The following is an 18,186-nucleotide window of genomic DNA, read 5'->3' on the forward strand; positions in this document are numbered from 1 at the left end:
GCTACCACTTCCTTCGCGTCCAGTAACTGGGCCTGTAAATCTGGCCTAGTTGGCCTGCGGCGTTCCAGGTCCCTCAAAGTCTCCTCCGCTTTCATTAGGTCATTCAGCACAGTCGTTCGAGCATTCGAGAACCTACCCAGGCACACCCCTCTCACCACCACTTTCATTGCATCCCATTCAACAGACCTGCTCGTCGCCGTTCCATCGTTCACACCAAAATAACTATCAATGCCCTGCCGGACCGCATCGTCGAACACAGAATCCTCTAGCGTCTCCGGCCGAAGCCGCCATGTTGGAATTACTGAGCGCTCCCTCTGCCATTGAATATGCACCAATAGGGGGTTATGATCAGATATCGTCCTAGCAAGATACTCAGCATGGGTGATCAATGGAGCTAGGGAGCCCCCACAGAGCACCGAATCAATCCTAACATGTAAATCATGTAAGGCAGAATAAAAGGAGTAATCCCTGGTTCCCCTGTGCCTCTCCCTCCAGACATCCAGCAACCCCCATCGTTCTTGCCAGTCCTTCCTGTGCGCGGCCAGCCTGCGCACAGGAGAGTCTACTAGGGGGGGATGGGACCTATCCAGAGCCACATCCGTAATTGAATTGAAGTCCCCCCCTAATACTATCGGACACGCCAGGAAAGAGGCCAAGGACCCCGAGAGGCCATCAAAGTATCGGCCTTGGTCAGTGTTAGGTGCATAAACACAACATAAAACCACATCCCGTCCATACAGTCTCCCCTCCACCGCTACAAACCTGCCATCCGGATCTACTACCTGATTCAGGACCTGGAAGGGGATCCCCGCCCTCACCCAGATCAAGACCCCCCTGGCATACGCTGAATAAGTAGTGCCAAAAACCTGGCCCCGCCATCTTTTCTGCAAGGCAGCGCACTCTTTTTTAGTGAGGTGAGTCTCCTGGAGCATAGCTATCTGAACCCCCCTGCGTACCAGGTATGCATGCACTTTGTGACGTTTCACCATAGTCCGCAGCCCCCGGACATTCCACGTTAGGCATTTCAAATTAGGTAATGTCCCCATACCAAGTCCGTACAGTCCAATTCACAATCCAACGGTCCATGACCCCCCCAATGCAGTTGCCCCCCCCCCCAACAACCCCAAAACTGAAACATTCCCAACCCCCACTCCCCAGGACAGAGCATACGAACCCAATGGCCGCCCCCATCCAAACCTTGAACCAACTGCTCGCACACTTACCCTGTGGTCTCCACCACAGTCGGCCTTAAGGGCCTAGGGGGGGTGAGTCGCCGCCGACCCCAGCCAGCGGAGCCCGTGTCCGCCCTTCATCCCCTCAGATACACTCCGCTCCCCCACCCGGCAACCCGCCCTCCAGCAACAGGATATCACCCTACCATGAGGTCCCGATCAAGACCAAAGTCTGTCTTAGCCGCAGATAATATTATCCGAAGTCTGTGGGGTCACAGTCGGCCCCTTCTGGCTCTCTGCCTCCGAAAGTTCCTCTCCTGTTCTGCTGCCCTCTCCTCCCGAGTCCGTTTCGGCTCGTTCACTATTCTGTTGCGATCCTGTAATGGCCGCCGTCGCCGCGAGTGCGTCCCTCTTCTCCGCCGCCATTTGGGCCTCCCGCTTCTCCCGCTGGCGCCTGTTGCGGGACCTGATACGTTGTGACTGCCGCACCCTGGGCTGCTTGGGCTGGTCTCGCCTACTTTGGCGTGTCCTGTCCGTCCCCGCTCTGTACAACTCAAGCCAGTGCCAAACGTCGTCCGGAGTTTGGAAAAAGTGTGTGGTGCCATCCATGATAATCCGCAGCTTGGCCGGGTAGAGCAAGGAGTACTGAATGCCTTCCTCCCTGAGCTCCTTCTTCACAGCAAGGAACGAAGCCCTGTCCTTCTGGACCGCCTGCGTGTAGTCCGGAAATATCGTCACCTTGCTGTTCTCCACCCCGTAAGGACCCGACATCCTGGCCCGCTGGATGAGAAGGTCTCGATCTTTGTAATGGAGGAGCCGCACCACCATTGGACGGGGGGGGCGGCCAAGCCCCGGCGGGCGAGCGGGCACCCGGTGGGCTCGCTCCAGGGTGAAAAATGGAGTAAGCCCCTCCGGCGCCACCACAGTGCGGAACCAGTTCTCCATGTAGGCCACCGCATCCTCCCCCTCAATCCGTTCCGGCAGGCCTACGACCCGCACGTTGTTCCGCCTATTGCGGCCTTCGGCATCCTCCGCCCTCCGTTCCAGAGTGTCCAGCCGGGCCAAAATGTCTGTAATCCTGTGCTCCGCCGTCACCACCGAGGGCTTCAGGTCCAGCAACAGTTGGTCATGATCCTTGACCCGATCCGCCAGCTTCGCGTGATCCGCACGTAGCAGCCCCAGGCCCGTGGCCACTTGGGCAATGTCGTTATGCAACGCCTCCTTGGTGGAGGTGATCGCCTCAAGGATGGCATCCAAGCGCCGGTTCAGCCGCTGTTCTTGGTCAAGCTCCGGGGAGGGATTCTCTCTCAACCGGGTCGATGTCGCCGAGTCCCCTTCGCGGTTCCCGGGTGTCGGCCCTCCGATCGCCGCCATGTCAGGGCGCTGCGTCACAAGTCCGGCCACCCTTTCCGTGGGGCGCTCTCGTGGGCCCGTGCCGAGCACCGGGCACCAGGCAGCACAATGTCACCGCCAATGGTCTCAGGAGCAATGATCAGGCGGATGAGCTCCAGTCCGTCACCCCCACTAGTCCGGTGGGGGGAGGATGAGTCACGGGACGGCGGCCGACGAGGGCCCCGGGTCCCCTGGGTGAATCGGGCAGCGTCCCCCGGTCTCAAGGCTTCGCGCCGCCAATCCCAGTGCGTCGGGCAGTCGGGTGCAGGGTCCCTCTCTGCTTGGCGACAGCCGGACTCAGGGCTGTAGTTCGGGACCATCCGATCTCCTCGCCGCCATTTTCTTCACACCCTGGCCTACACCTCGGCCGCCGCTTCCTCGATCTCCTCGGGGCCAGCAGTCCCCCAGTAATTAACCGATTATGTCCAGCTGTCCCCCTACACCTCAGAGGGCAGGAACGTCTTCTCCGGGTCGCCTGGGGTCCCGAAAAACAGGAGAATTAGCGGGAATCCGCGCGGAGCTACGAGCTCACGCCGCCATCCCGATCGGCGTCCAAGCCACGCCACAGCCTGGCATAGCTGCACCAACCTTCCGGAATTCGAACCCTTCTGGGAAACTTACAAAACACCACAGTTTAAAAAACATGAAAATACTCTGCAACCATGGAAAGTCCTTTCTCCTTAGAACTCTCAAATTTTATTTGCAATACTGGTCGATAAATACAATACTTTTTTTTTTGCAGTTTTTTTATGTAGCGCGAACTCGACCCGAAGATATCGATGCGCTCTATGCGATCACCAGTTGCGTTGCAGACAGACACATTCATTTTAGGCACGGAGAGATTTGTCCAAATTTACAGGATGTTGAGCCTCCCGCCGAGACCGGAACCGGTTCCTTAGCTTCACAGTCGTCCGCTCTAGCCGTTACGCTACCATTAATAGGCTCTGCCAGTGACACTAGAAACTAGTGCGGGAAACTATCCGCAAGTGCTTCGAACGGACATTCGTCATTAGGAGGAGCTGCATTAGTTGGAAATTGAAACAAGCACAAGCAACCAAAATGTGCTGAGAAACGCAAGAAAATATACCCTAAGTGTCGGAAATACCTCAATGGATAAGGGGAATCTGAAACTGCATAAAACAAAAAAAGACACCATGTCAGTGCACAAATAAAAGCACACACTTAAATAAACACTTCACTATGCATGCGTTTTGAAGCTGTACACAGAAAGCGTACAGAGTAGTCCAGTGCTTTCCAAACTTTTCATCTTGGTGACACACTGTATAGGCATTAATAATTTCGCGACGCGGTAGTTCAGTTTTACTAGCACACCGGAATTTAAATTAGCAGCATTTTTAGACATGCATCATTTTTCACACTGTACATACATACAGACTTACTGAGTATTGACAACAAGTAGTGGGCAGCGAGTAGGCAGAGGCAGCTTAGCAGCACCACTTGGATTTGCATGAGAGCTGTTTATGGTGAAAGAGGAGAATACTTTGAAGTCGGGATTTGTAGGTGGGTTTGTTTTTCACCAGTACTTTGGTGGTCGGATTCATCAAGCATGCCTGCAGTGCCATCCATGATTTCGACATCATCAGGGTCAGGGGAGTGTCAAGGACAAGGACAGAGCACTTCCTAGTGATAGCCATTTCATTTTGTTGTCTTTCAGTATTTGTTAATGCATATATCGGTATTTGTATTTATGTAGCAGAAACCTAGCAGTGGAGCAAAAGCATGCTGTCAATTAATTAGTGAGGTAAGCGACGATACAAGGATCGTGAGTTGCCATTTCTGGATTGATGAGGCTGGAACAGTTGGAAGTCCAGATATTTGTTGGAGCTGCTTGTGGGACGTTATGTTAACATCATCTCTAGTTGTGATGCCCAGGGCTGAATGTGGATTACTTCCAAGTATACGTGGTTCATGGATTGAATACTCAGCAAATATCTTGCTGTAAGTCAGGTGTTGTCCGGGCTGGAATGATCATGTGGGATACAGGGAACTCCCTCCAAGAAAAAAAACACGCCGAAGTCATGTTAGAAGCAAATGCGTACGTTTGAACGCATGTGCAGACCTATAAAATTATGCAGCAGTCATGTCATTACCTTTTTTAAAAAAAATGTTTATAACAGCCACACTGCGTGCAGCCGAGATGCTTCACAGCATGGCTAAAAAAGATTGGCAAAGTCAATAGGTCTAATCAGTGCTTGAAATGGAAAAATCGAAGTGCAGGTGCTCTGTAGCAGAGTACCTGCTTGTTTCTGAGAAGTGCCAGTGCTCTCCAATTAATAGTATAGCATTTCTCTTTTTCTCTTGAAAAGTGCCGGTACTCTCCCTTCCAAAATAAAAAAGTGCCGGTACTCCGTACCGGACAGTACCGGACCATTTAAAGCACTAGGTCTAATGAGAGACACATAGTGGCTTAGCCAGTGCTTGTTGTTTATTGGTGCATTTTGATAACCTGTTGGGTTTCATGTACTTCTCAAGGCAGTGGCGTAGCTTGGATGCTATGGGCCCCAAGGGAAGCAAGAAAAATTTCCCCTGGCACCCCACCCCTGCTGAATCGGTAATACAAAAGACAGCGCTATACGGGGTGCAGTGGGTTCCTACATCCATTGACTCCAGAGGCACTGCACCTGCTGCACTAATGATAGCTCCGACCCTGCTAACGTCTCAAAGTTCTTTAATCAGCATGTCTGTCTTCTCTTCTCCCTCTCTCCACTCATCTCCTTCCAATCTTTTACTCCCTCCTCCGTCCTCCCCATTGCCTTCCTCGCTTGCTGCTTTCTCACTGATCTATGTCTCCTTTCTCCCTCACATCCTTTTTCTGGTCCCTTTCATTGCCTCTTTGCTCGTCCTTATCATCGTTTCTCTGCCATCATAATTCACTTCTCTCATTCTAACCTCTTTCTCCAACCTCCCCATTCTATCTTTCACCCTCTCATTTCATCCCTTTTCTCCCTAAAAACTTCCCCCCGTGCTCCACCCAAACTCCACAAAAACTAAACACAGAGCCAGGCTCAAGGCAGGCTTTGTGTTTAAAAACACGTGTGCGAGCGGTCTCCTAAGTCACTGCAAACAGGGCAGGACTGAGTCCCTTCAAACCCCTGGGCCACGGTGCAACTGCACCGGCTGCACCTCCGACAGCTACGCCACTGCCTCGAGGCGAGATCAGGATGCAGCAATCGGGAGATAAATATGCAAATCCAACCACATAACTCCATTCTTATTCCATTTACACGACTAGTCACATAGCGAAAGCAGACAGCCCTTTTGAACCGTGTTGCCACATTTTGCAGGTTAAAACCTCGAAACTCCAGACCTGACGGGCACTGGACTCTGGTCGTAGACAAACGGCTAACAGAGCGTCTCTCACCGTAACAGAGCATTAATTGTTCGGTGACACCATTTGATGCCGTACATCTGGTCTTGAAATGTGTCTTATGTTATTTTGTTTTGTACAGAATGTTGCTGCTGAAGTGAAAAGTCTGTCCTACTGCTCTCAAGACATGTCATAAGTAGATGCGTTTTATCTTTTTTTCCTTCTATGAAATGGCTGCATACATTAACCTTGAAGAATTGCTGTCCGTGAGTTTGGATTAGGATAAAAGCCACCGGGAGTGGTGATTGTAGGTTTGAATGCGCCCCTGTAGTCCACCGCGGGTCCTGCCTCTCTCTCTCCCCTCTGCGCCCCGTTTCAATAACAATGTGTGTAGACATCAATGGCAGGTGATTTCAGAAGCGAATTAGTATTGGGTTGACGCCGCAGTATAATATTCACCGCTGCTGCAATGAGTCAGCTGAAGAATGGCATGATAATTAGGCCGCATCTCGTCCTCATTGCGCGACACACCCACACATGGCAGCCGACACAGTAACGTGTCGCGACATAGAGTTTGGAAAGCTCTGGAGTAGTCACTCACCAGCAGCACGAAAGAACTGGTGTCCTGTTAGGCAGAATTGAAGTGAAATACCAGACGGGGGACGGGCAAAAGTGAAAGTACTGAGTAGGCAAAGAAACACGCAATTAATAAGCGAAATGCCGCTACTGCTAAAATACGCTAAAATACAGGTATTCTCAAAGCAAAAGGGCAGCGGGGGAACTCTAAACACTCACCAGGAAACAGATGAAGGAACGACGTGTCTGCTCAACCGGGTTTGGAGAAATGTAATCGACACAGCAAACAACCGTGTAGGTTTAAATCGCGGAAATTCAGCGCTGATTCAAAACCACGTAACATTGTTACGGTGACACTGGCTAAATAATATGTTTCTAGGGCGCCATCTTAACGTGGTGCTAAGAGGTAATGATGTTAAATGTTGAACAAAGCCACAACGGGATAAAAAAGTAAAAAACAAGAAAGAAAGGCACAAACAGGGGGGCAGAGGCTTACCTCATGGCATGGCCTCGGTAGACGCTGCTCAGAAAGCACAGCGTCCTGTAGTGATTCGGGGGCGTGCTCTCCCCTTCCCATTGGCTGGAAGGTAAAATTCCAGCCAATGGGAAGAGGAGAGGGCGTGACTTAAAAAAAGACACGGAAATGCCCCCGAATCGCGTCAAGGCGGGCCCTGAACTCAGTGACGCTCCTCTCCTCCAATGGCTGGCCAGCATTTACGAGGCCAGCCAATGGAGAAGAGGGGCGTGTTCAGGCTCCGTACTACTAACAAAAGATTTCGGCTCCGCCTACCCACTGCTTATGCAGTGGGACGGTAGCCGAAACCTAAAAAGGAATTTAGCAATCATTGATGTGAAGGGACGTAGAGGTGGGTGAAGAATTAAACTTGAAGGCATGCTCCAATATTGTTTAGGTAATGTAAGAAAGTGAATTATTAATTGGGGTGAATGGTACTGGACCACACTTAATAAAGTCACCAACTTGTTATGCCTAACATAATCATTCAATAATGTAAACCTGAGGTCATTCCCTGGCAACTATAGCACAAACCAAACAGGCTTAAATTAGATAAAGCAGTACCAAAACATTTACAAAGTCAAAACACAACACAATAAAAATCCCACTCACGTTTATAGAAATAGAAAAAAATGTAATAAACAAAATGACCGCAAATGACAACATTTCAAAGAGGGAAACCAGAGATATATCTTTTTGAAGATTTAAGAGGAAAAGCACCAAGAAAAAATGAAGCACATATAGAGAGTACTTTTAGCATCTGACAGGGACCTAGGTGCAATATCTGTTCAGCTGAGATGGAGAGTAGGTTGAATGCCCATGACAGGTTTGTCCATATTAAAGTTTTTGCCTTCTGACTTAGTCTCTGAAAAGTAAATCAATCTCCTCTAGTGGGACAATGGAGTAGGCTGTATCTAGGAAAGATCATTGAAAGTGTGTTAGATGTTGAGTGAGGTCCTGCTAAAGCAATTGGTTTTGGCAGAAAAAACTAAGAGTTGGATAAGTCAAAGGTTATCCCCAGAGAAGTTTTCTCATCGACTAGATACTTTTGGCGTCTTTGCCCCCAGAAAAGATTGCTAACTTCGGACTGTGACCCTCAATTATAGTTAGACTTCAAGGGTACGCTTGTCAAGGGCCTTATATTGAGTTGGGCAGTACTTCAGTTTGCCAGTGATGGAAACTACTCCTGTGGAGTAATGGCCATCAAAGTTGGAACATTTGACCACACACCTGCTTTAGAGTGGGTGGTCAAATGGAGAGTTTTCACTGTCTGTCACCAGAGGCACTGAGAACTGCAAAATGACCCCTAAACCATGAGATACAACTCCCATGATGTGAGGATCATCCGTTTTGTGTTTCAATAAAATCATGCTTTGGGATTCTGTTTTTGAAACTAAAAAAATAAGTTACAAGTTTTTAGTAATGTACCATCATGTTGATGAAGCTGTTAGTCAAATGTTTAATACATTGACAGGAACTGCCAGTGGACCAGTAGGCATCTCTAGATTGGGAGGAAGGGTACTTCATCACCCTGACGGAGTAAAGAACATCCTCCATGTTCTAAATTGTACCCTGATTCTCTGCTTTTTGGAGCTCAGATTTCTCCAGCAAGACAAGGCAGCAGGTTAGATTTTAAAAGGTTGGATTGAAGTCTGATAGGCTTGGTGCATGTGTTTCTGATGAGTTGGGTTTACAGGCAGTGGGACCAAACCTGATTTCTTTGACCAGAAAGGTTGCAGCTTGGGTGGAATGACTTTATTTCAGAATAAGTCCATCTGGATCACTAAGTCTCCCAAGACCTCAGGAATAGCGCTTAGGTGCCAGGAGTCACTCCTGCAGAGGCCACCAGCAAGGTTCATCCTTTTCCAGTTTCAAGTGGTCACTGATCTTTCTAGAAAAAAGGACTCTTGCATCGTTTGATGTCCCTGTGGCCACACAGGAGATCAGCAAGCTGACTCTTGCAGTCCAATTCTTAGTCCTGGGTACAAGTGAAAGCAGGACCAGCCCTTCAGGCTTCCAGACACGTGTTAAACAGAAAGTTTAGTCCTCTTCTTTTCTTAGGCCCAGAAAGTATTCTGTTGAGCATAGGGTGAGATACAAGCTTCTAGGTTTCACTAGCTAGTGGGAGGAGACAGTGCTTAATTTTGAAAGGATAAGCGCCGGGGAACCAAAGTTTTGCTCAGAAGCCAGCAGCTATTGCTGCAGTGTTAAGAGGTGGTGACTACTAAAGCTGCCTAATCCTGATTCAACTTCATGCCTCTTTCATATACCAGAAAACACTTCTCGCCCCATTATTTCAGTCATGCAGGTTGCTTTTGCATCGCTGCTTTCTTCCTTTGACACTGATTTTCCATTGTTCGCTAACTTCTTCTTTCCACCTTTTGTATTCTTTTTTTCTCTTGCTCTCTGTCAAAGTCAAAGTCTGATGAGAAACAATTAGTATCAGTGATCCCCACCAACAAAACAAGCTCAAATTAAGCACTGAGTGGGCATGGCTACTAGCCACATTTTAACCAATGAAGAAAGAGGTCCCAGGGACAACCCTTACCAATTTATTAAAAACCTAACTTTACCATTGAATTAGATTTTTAATAAATATTGAAAATTCTGGCTGAACCCTTTCTCTAACTTGCCCCAAACTCAACACAGCTAAATTAACAGATTATTTTGCACTCTAGTTTTCCTCCTAGGGGAGTCAGTGGATATCACAGTGTGTGGGCTCATCACCGTAAATGTCTATGTGTTCTACTTTTATATACTAACTCGTGGGCTACTTAGGAGTGAGTTCTTAATATTTATAAAAAAGGGTTTCCCCCTGCAGGTTCTCCTTGTCCCACTAGTGAATGGCAAACAAGTGCTGCAGTTCAGAACCAGTATTTTACTTTTCATCATATAGGTGCAGTTTCTACACCATATACTATGGCCTTACATTAGAGCTAAATATGCCTATCAGGGTTTTGCTAATATTGACATGTTTTTGGGGTCAGGGCATATACTGGGGAATGGACGGCAGTGCTCCATGTGCAGAATCGTAAAACCTGCACTAAAATTCATCAAAAATAGGTAAAATCATATAGGAGGGGGCATTTTCTCATAGGTGTGATTATATCTGACTGCAATTAAATCTCTACCTCAAACAACAAAAGGTCAGGTCCATAATTGCAATGGAAGCCTTTCTTGACCGCAGGTGTGTATACAAGCACTTAATTACCCACAGTCAGTTCTGTTACAAAAACAGAGCCAGAATGAATGTTTGGAGAACAAATGTTGAAAAAAATTGTTTTGACCATTGATTACTGCACATCTGCTTTGACAGGTAAAGCTGCCAGAGAAATCCACAATGTACCTGGTATCTGCGTAATTGACTAGTTAACCTCTTGATATTCCTTCTGCTGCTCTTGGATATTGACTAGAGACAATTGTTATGGAGAAGAAGTCTGTTGACCGGATTAAAAGTAATTCCTTCGCTCCGCACAGTTACACTCCCCCAGCTGTGATAGAAGGTCTTAGCAGGTCACACTAAATAAAGTTGTAGGCAAGTAATAAAATACAAGTCGTTCATGTTTTTTAATGCTAACACTTGTAGAACTCATGACCAAATGAACAGATTTATCTCTGAAGGAACTGGGAGCAAGTCAAACTGACGTTTTCAAGGGTAATTGTGCATGACCTTTTAGATTGTCAAGTCCAAGATTCTAACAGATTTCAGAGTGAATCTGAATTGATGAGTATGTAGTGTAGTTCCTATATTCCCAATAGGCTCTGCGCATTGGAATAACATAAACGGCAGTTTAGATGTAGGACTGAGGTCGACTAGGTCTCTACTGAATATGTTAGACTTAATTAGGTATGCCAGCTAGCTCAGAGGTCACTAGAAACTTTCTCAAATTAACAGGGAGGAGTTAACTTCCCTGATTAGACAAGAAGGGATTAGTTTCTGACAACCGCATAAACATGACAACTTTGCTCCCTCCAGAATAAGGAGTATATCTCCAGAGTCGTGTGAAAACAATCGATAGCTATTTCACTCAGTCAATCGTGAATACTTAGTTTCACCAGAGTGCAAAGAAATAGAGAGACGGGCGTTTTCAATAAAAGGTATTATTTATTGAGCAGTCTTCTTTCTCATGCAAGAGAAATAAATTGCCACAATTGCAATACTTATCATAAAGTAAAATGCGTACAGTAAAAGGAGTATTATGAAATAATACTGTAAAAGCATTGATATGGTTTCTGAGCCATATGATACTTAAAACGGATAAAATATATACAATACATACAAAGATAAAAGTTTGACTAAACGTACTCAACTGGTGCTTCTAAATTACGCCTACCCCAGTGTACCTAACCTAAGCCTAGTATGTGGGAAGGAGTAAGGGAGTCGCAGTTTAAGTTAAGTTAGTTTTGCCAAGAGTCTGAATCAAGAATTCTCTAAAGGTCTAATCAGCTCTGTACCTTGGTTTTAGAATGAAGAAGGTCTTGTATCTTGTTCTCAGGACTCGATCTCCCAGTCACCCGCAAGGGTGACTGGAAACACTGGAGCTGGATTCTCTCGGCAGGAGAAAAGACAGCGTCTTTCTCAGTGCGTCAAATGGGAGGGACGGCTTCCTTCGGCACTCGCATCAGCTGGGCTTGGTTAAGTAGATAGCCACTCTGCTCCAAACCACCGTGTGTTGCTTAAGGCAAATGCTGGTATATTTATACCTGGAAGGTGCCGAGTTTGACGTAAGGTTGGACATAAGACGTCACTAAGAACTGTCACTAAGAACTGTCACTAAAAACTGGCAGTTCTTTCAGGACTCGCAGGAGTTCTAGGACAAATCAAAACAATAGCAGGGGGAATTCCCGGGTTGCTGGAGGTTTGGTTTGTTTAAAGAACGCATTGTACTTTCTAGGAGTCTAAGGAAGTAGCCTTGCCGTATTTGGACTGCATTGGCTATGACTAAATATGGATATGATTCTTATGTATTTATAAGGATATTATTTGTTATAACCACATAATGGCATAAATCGGGAATATTTAATTAGGGTCCTAGATACGTTTACAATAAGTCTTGAACATTAATAGTAATTCAAAACGGCACTTTATTTGAGCATTATAACCACTTAGAAATAACTTTCTAAACACACTGTACACGTTCCCTTATTGAAGTCCCCTACACTTTATACTATCAGTGCAGTGGACCAGCTCCTAGTGACAATCACTCCTGAGAAGATGTACTTGGATTGCATGAAACCCTGTCTGGAACCATGAGTATCTAAATGTTTTTTAGGGAGAGGCCTGCTCATCCCATTTACCTGCTCAAACTCGCCCAGCTGGACGAGGCTCTTGTTAAGAATCAGCACTGGCTCTGATGTGTGTCCGGGCTGGTACGTTCCCACCACCACATTCTCTGCTGCTCCTTCTGTGGTTATTCTCCAGTTCAGTATTTCGTAGGCTGGGGGCGGGTTCCCATTGGAATCAAAAAAGACCTTGTCCCCTGCTCTGCTCCGGAAGGTAACATTTCTAACATAGTGAAGTAGCTGTGAAGATAAAAAGGTCATGATGTACTTTGGTCATGGAAGCACCTTATACATCCTCTGAATGTGGCAGTGCAAATAAATAAAGTATTGATTGTCTAGAATCTTCTGTCTTTAGGTTGCCCTTGATACCTACAGCCCTCTCACTAGATTCCACCTCTGCCCCCCTCAGTTACATAGTGGTCTGCCACAGGATTACCCAACCCTCCTCCCCCCTCACAAACACGGCATATAACTTATGATATAACTTTCCATTTCAGAAGTTCAGTGTGCCTGCTTGCTGCCCTGTTGCCATTCTGGGACTTCCTGTTCCACAAGCCTTTGCTGCCGTGTGGAGGGGCTGTCACTAATTTCCCCGGGATGGCTGCTGAAAAGCAATTTCCATCTTCCATGGCGCAGGACATACATGGGCCACAACCGGGCAAAGCTAGGGCAAAGGGTGGGCCCGTCCGGCGGCTATCAGTGCCAGGAGGAAACGGGGCAGGGCTATGCCCCTTTGCCATACGACTGGACACTATGTAACATATGCGGTAAGAGCTTCCAACACTATCCTGGGCCACTGATATCATGGCATTGACTCTTTTTCATCCATACTACTTGTTACAGGATGGCTGCATAATGGACACACAGAGGAAGCACTGTATTATTGCAATATCTCTTGCCTATAGAATTCTTAGATGCCAGCAGGCAGAAATATGAGAACTGTGCGCCAGTTGGACTTTAAATTGTATAAAATGGTGAGCACATTCAAGTGTTGGGGCCGGACTGAGGGTTAGACCCCTTACTCTCCCAAGAGACAAGGAGGTGGGGGCATGCCATTAATTTACTTGTTGTGTCTAACAGCCACATGCATCATTGTTGCCATTTGCGATTTCTTAATTGCAAAAATTAAGGAAACGCAATTAAGAAATCACAAAAGGCTATGCATTAAGAAATCGCAATTTTTTTGCGATTTCTTAAATTTCCTTAGTTGCGATTCACAATTTGCGAATCGCAATTAAGGAATCCCTTCCCATTGATTCCTATGGGCCTAGAGGCCTATAGGAATCAATGGTAAGTCATTCTCAATTTACGATTAGCAATTTGCGAATCGCACATTGAGAATGCAATTTCAAGAGTGCAGGGGTGTCCAAAGGACCCCCCCCCCCTGCACCCCTGAAATATAACTTTAAGTGCATTTTTCACACACACATGCCCCAAGGGCATGTGTGTGTGTAAAATGAAATTTTCAAAAATGCACTTTTGTGCATTTTTGTAACTTTTCGCAAATTACCACGAAGGTCAACTTCATGGTAGTTTACATCTCCCTATTTGCGAATTCGCAAATTGAAAATGTTCATGCATTGCATTTAAAAAATCTAAAATTGCGATTTCTTAAATGCAATCGCAATTTTAGAAATCGCAACATGATTGCGATTCCTAAAATTGCGAAAAACATGATGCATCCCAATTTTGTAAATTGCATTCACAAAGGGCCAAAAATTGCGATTTGCACTGTTTGCGAATACAATTGACAATGATGCATGTGGGCCTTACTTCCCACGTGGGCCGGCACTTGTATCGTTTTTCCTGATAGCAAGCAAAAGGTCTTAGACCCATCAAACTCCTCAGTTAATTGGAGGTATCCTTTTTAATGGTTTGTCACCTTTTTAGGTCGAGCCCTGAGCCAGCGAGCAAGCGCTGCTCTGGGGTTGATCTGTGGCAGTTCAAAACATGAGGGAATCCCCACCTAATGCCCCGCCCATCTTTTTTATTGGCTTGTGTCTTTGTCCTTTCTAAATGCTGCCTTCCGATTATTTACAGGCTTGTTAGTCCCTCCTTAAGATGGCCATGTCGTCATTTGTATCCTTCCATGTTACTGGCCCCTTTCCTTCGAGTGTTGCTTGGTATGTGTTAATTGGATTGTGAGCACTATTTTCTATAGTAAGGTTCCCTTTATGTCCGTGCCTTCTCCCCATCCCACAGTCCATGCCTTCACGCCCCGCCCGCATTCCCGTTGTTCATGCCTTCTTGCCCCCTGTCCCCCGCCCGTCCGCACTCCCGTTTGCAATGTAATAGGTCTCAGTAAATGCGAGTTCTATTGCATTGCAGATGCTTGTTTAATTACTGGGATTATCAAAAAAAGGCTGTTAAAAAATAGTACATTTTTAGAATGTTTATGTAAAAAGATGAAGTGGGAACCACTGGTGACTTGCCAATATTTTAGAATATGATGTATCATTAATACTCAACGTTTCCCCTATGTTTAATTTAGGAAGATAAACAGCGGTGCAACGTCTGTGTCTTGTGGGGAGCGGTTCACCGCACAACTGATCTTGTTCCCACGCTGGCCTTTTCAGAGCTGTGCCAAGGTTGTGTGGTTTATTCTGGACTTAGTGGCTGCAAGGAAATGAGGGGCTGAGGCAATTTGGGCATATTTAAGATCTGGGTAAATGCAGCACATGAGCCTCTAGAACAGTGTTCTATGGGAAGGCTGAGCTATCACCGCCAGGAACCTTCTTTCCTTTACTGCCACCAGCAATCTTTCCCTATGTCCTTTGGAAGCTTGGAGACACCGGTTTCCTGGTTGAGGCTATAAGGCTCCATTCAGCGTCCTACCACTCTCCAATCATCACTTTTTGACCCAGTGGTGCCCATGGCCCCCCTACCACTGTGTTCCTGGACAATTGCCCAACACTCACTACTGCTTTGGGCAATGGCGAAGATCTGCAGATTTAGGAGCTGTCTCTTCCATCTCTCTTATCATGGTGGAAAGGCTACCGTGTTTTCTTGGCCCCACTCCCCTCTGCCTTTCACAATGCTTACATCTCAAGCAGAGGTGGAGTTTGCTGCAGTACCTGTCCCCAAGATGGCGACTGGGGCCAGTCCTGACTACCGCCGCTGGGGACTCCTGAGGTACTGGGGCACTCCCAAACGGAGCTGGTGGGACATTCCACTGGATCAAGTATCTCTCCTGATCTAAAATCATTCGTCATCATCCTGTCCTGGATCAGCCCTCACCCGACCCCGGTCCTGCTCACCCTCCATGACACTTGACTCGGAGATCTTTCCATTGGCAGCTGAGACCTAGACATTTGATGGAGCTACCGCGCGAGCTAAAGGAGGGATGGGCTATGGATTTCCCTTGTTGACTATCACCTACCCAGCTGGTCTTTGGGCAAGCTCTCCTGCTTCTCTCTACTGGACTTTTCTCCCTTCTCCTCTTCACCATACCCCCTACCCCCTCCTCTCTACTCTTCTCCTCTTTCCAGCTATTGACTTTTGCCCTCACCCGTCCTTGCTCATAGTTCCCACCCAGTCTATCCATTGGACTATCCTCTGTGAACCTTCCCTCGTCATTTGAGACCTAGCTATCTGACTGATGCCCGATGGAGCTACCTGTTTAGCTATTGCGGTGATGGGCTGTGGATTCCCTCGTCGGATGTCACCTACCCAGTCAGTCTTTGGGCAGACTTCCTTTCGTCTCTCCTGCTGTCTTTTTGTCTCTCCTACCGTCTTTTCCCTCCCCCTCCCCCTTTACACTTCCCCCTTCTCCCTCTTCCCCTACTCTCTATTTGTCTCACCTTTCTTTCCTCTCCCAATTTGTTGCTTAATTTTTGACGTAATGTGTATTTGTTTTCATTCTCTGTAACATTGTGTAGCCTAATGTAAAGTGCTCTGATACCTACGGGTCTGGCCAGCATTATATATACCTCATAAATAACGTTCCTCTGAACTTCTAGAGGAGTCTGACCCTGTTTTCACCCCCTCGGCTGTCACCTACCCAGCCAGACAACGGAAATTCCTTTCCTTGTTTTTCCTATTGTGTATTCCCTCCCTTCCCCTCCTCCTCCCCCTGTAACTCTTTGATTTAAGTGATGTAACTATGTAACCTGTAACTCGCTGTAACTCATGTAAAGCGCTCTGATAACCCCGGGTCTAGCCAGCGCTATGTAAAACTTTTCAAATAAATAAAATAAAATAACATTTTAACTTTGGCTGTTCTCATTTATTTCAAGTTGTGTTTTACCTGAAATCGACCCATTAAAATAGCCCTTATTCCCGTCCTTTTGCTTTTTCTAAGCACTGTAAGCAATAGGTATTCACTCGTACCCAATCTGAGGAGACTCAGTGCATTGACCTTGGAATGTCGAAAGTCTAACGGACGAGTGGCAGAGCAAGGCAGATGTCAGCAATGAGCGTTTAATGGACACAGCAATGTTAGCGCAAGGCTGCCTTTGCACTGTTGTCATTTTAATCTGTGGACTGCGGGTTACACACAGCGGCCTGCCCTCAAGTGCGTCAACTTGATTTTTTCATGTGGAGCTGGGGCTTGCTTATGTGGAGGATTCTAACATTCTAGCAGTGGCGGTCCGTCCATTGGGGGCGTTGGGGCGTTGCCCCACTAGCCATGGACGACCGCACTTGCATTGAAAGCCAAGAGTTTTGATCTGTGCTGTCTGCAGCTGTCAGCTCAGCTCAGCTGATGAAAAAATATATCCGAGCGCACTGTGCGCTACCAGCCCCGGGACAAGCCTGACACAATCGGGCATCGTAGGAAGTGGGCCGTGGCCGGGGGGCGGGGCTGCAGTGGAGAGAGTGACAGGCAACGCACGCACAGGCAGAGTGAGAATAGCTGAGACAGTATATCAGTAATGCGCATATGGGATCCAGGAGTAGTAAAAACTTCGACTGGCCCGCGCATGCGCAAAGTAGACCTTCCCTCCCCCCCCCTCTCGAGACACAGGGCACAGTCAGGCAGGGACCCGGGGCCCCGGTCTCATAAATGGGCAGAATGTATCCTGCTCGTAGCCCAATCCTGGCGCAGTGTTGCTTTAACGCTGCGCCAGGATTGGCTGCTGCAGCAGGATGTGTCCGTGTGTTGGTGTTTGCTGCTCTGCTGAGGGGCTGCACTGTATGGCCAATCACCATATGGCTATCCAGCCATGTCGAGGTGATTGGCCATTTTCTACGCTGTCTGGAACGTCACCGCGCGTGGTGAAACCCGGCCAGAACACCAGAACAACTCAAGTAAAGAAAGTGAAAGTGCAGAGTCACGAAGACAAGATGCGTGACCACCAGTCGCCCTGACCTTCGTCGTGTGCTCGCAGCTCGCCAGTCCGGAGTCTGACGGTAAATAAATATTATATTGCCCTTTCGCTGCCCTTTCAGCTGGTCAATTGGGTCGTTACATCCAATACAAGAGAACAAAGAAAGGGTACCCACAAAGTAATGTTACAGTGTAATTGACCCGTTTACATCATTTCTGCTATTAGATCTATTGTAATACACTATACACATATATAATATCTCGACCCTCCGTGTGCTTCTAAACTCCCCTAGTGGGGCACGTACACGTCTCACATTACACATTTATCTTGTGCTGTTTTACACCTCGGTCGGTCCTCCAGCTCTGTGATATACACCACAGAGCTTCAACAAACATCCCATAACTGAGACAATCAGAGGTTTCATAAAGCACCTGTCCTGTGCACTGATCCGCCATACAAACTCATAGCTAGCCACTGAAACATCCCCGGGTTCACACAATGAACCTCTGTGTACTGACCGAACAGACCAGTGACCACACGCCATGGATTCCAGGAGGACTGAACATCCAAAGAGCCCTCAAAAGCTACCTGTTTGTACCTGTGTGCACACTGCGGTCTTTCCGTACCGAGACATCCACTGAGCTCTCTCAATGC

This window comes from Lissotriton vulgaris, chromosome 12, assembly GCF_964263255.1.
Source record: "Lissotriton vulgaris chromosome 12, aLisVul1.2, whole genome shotgun sequence".
Taxonomy (NCBI): Eukaryota; Metazoa; Chordata; class Amphibia; order Caudata; family Salamandridae; genus Lissotriton; species Lissotriton vulgaris.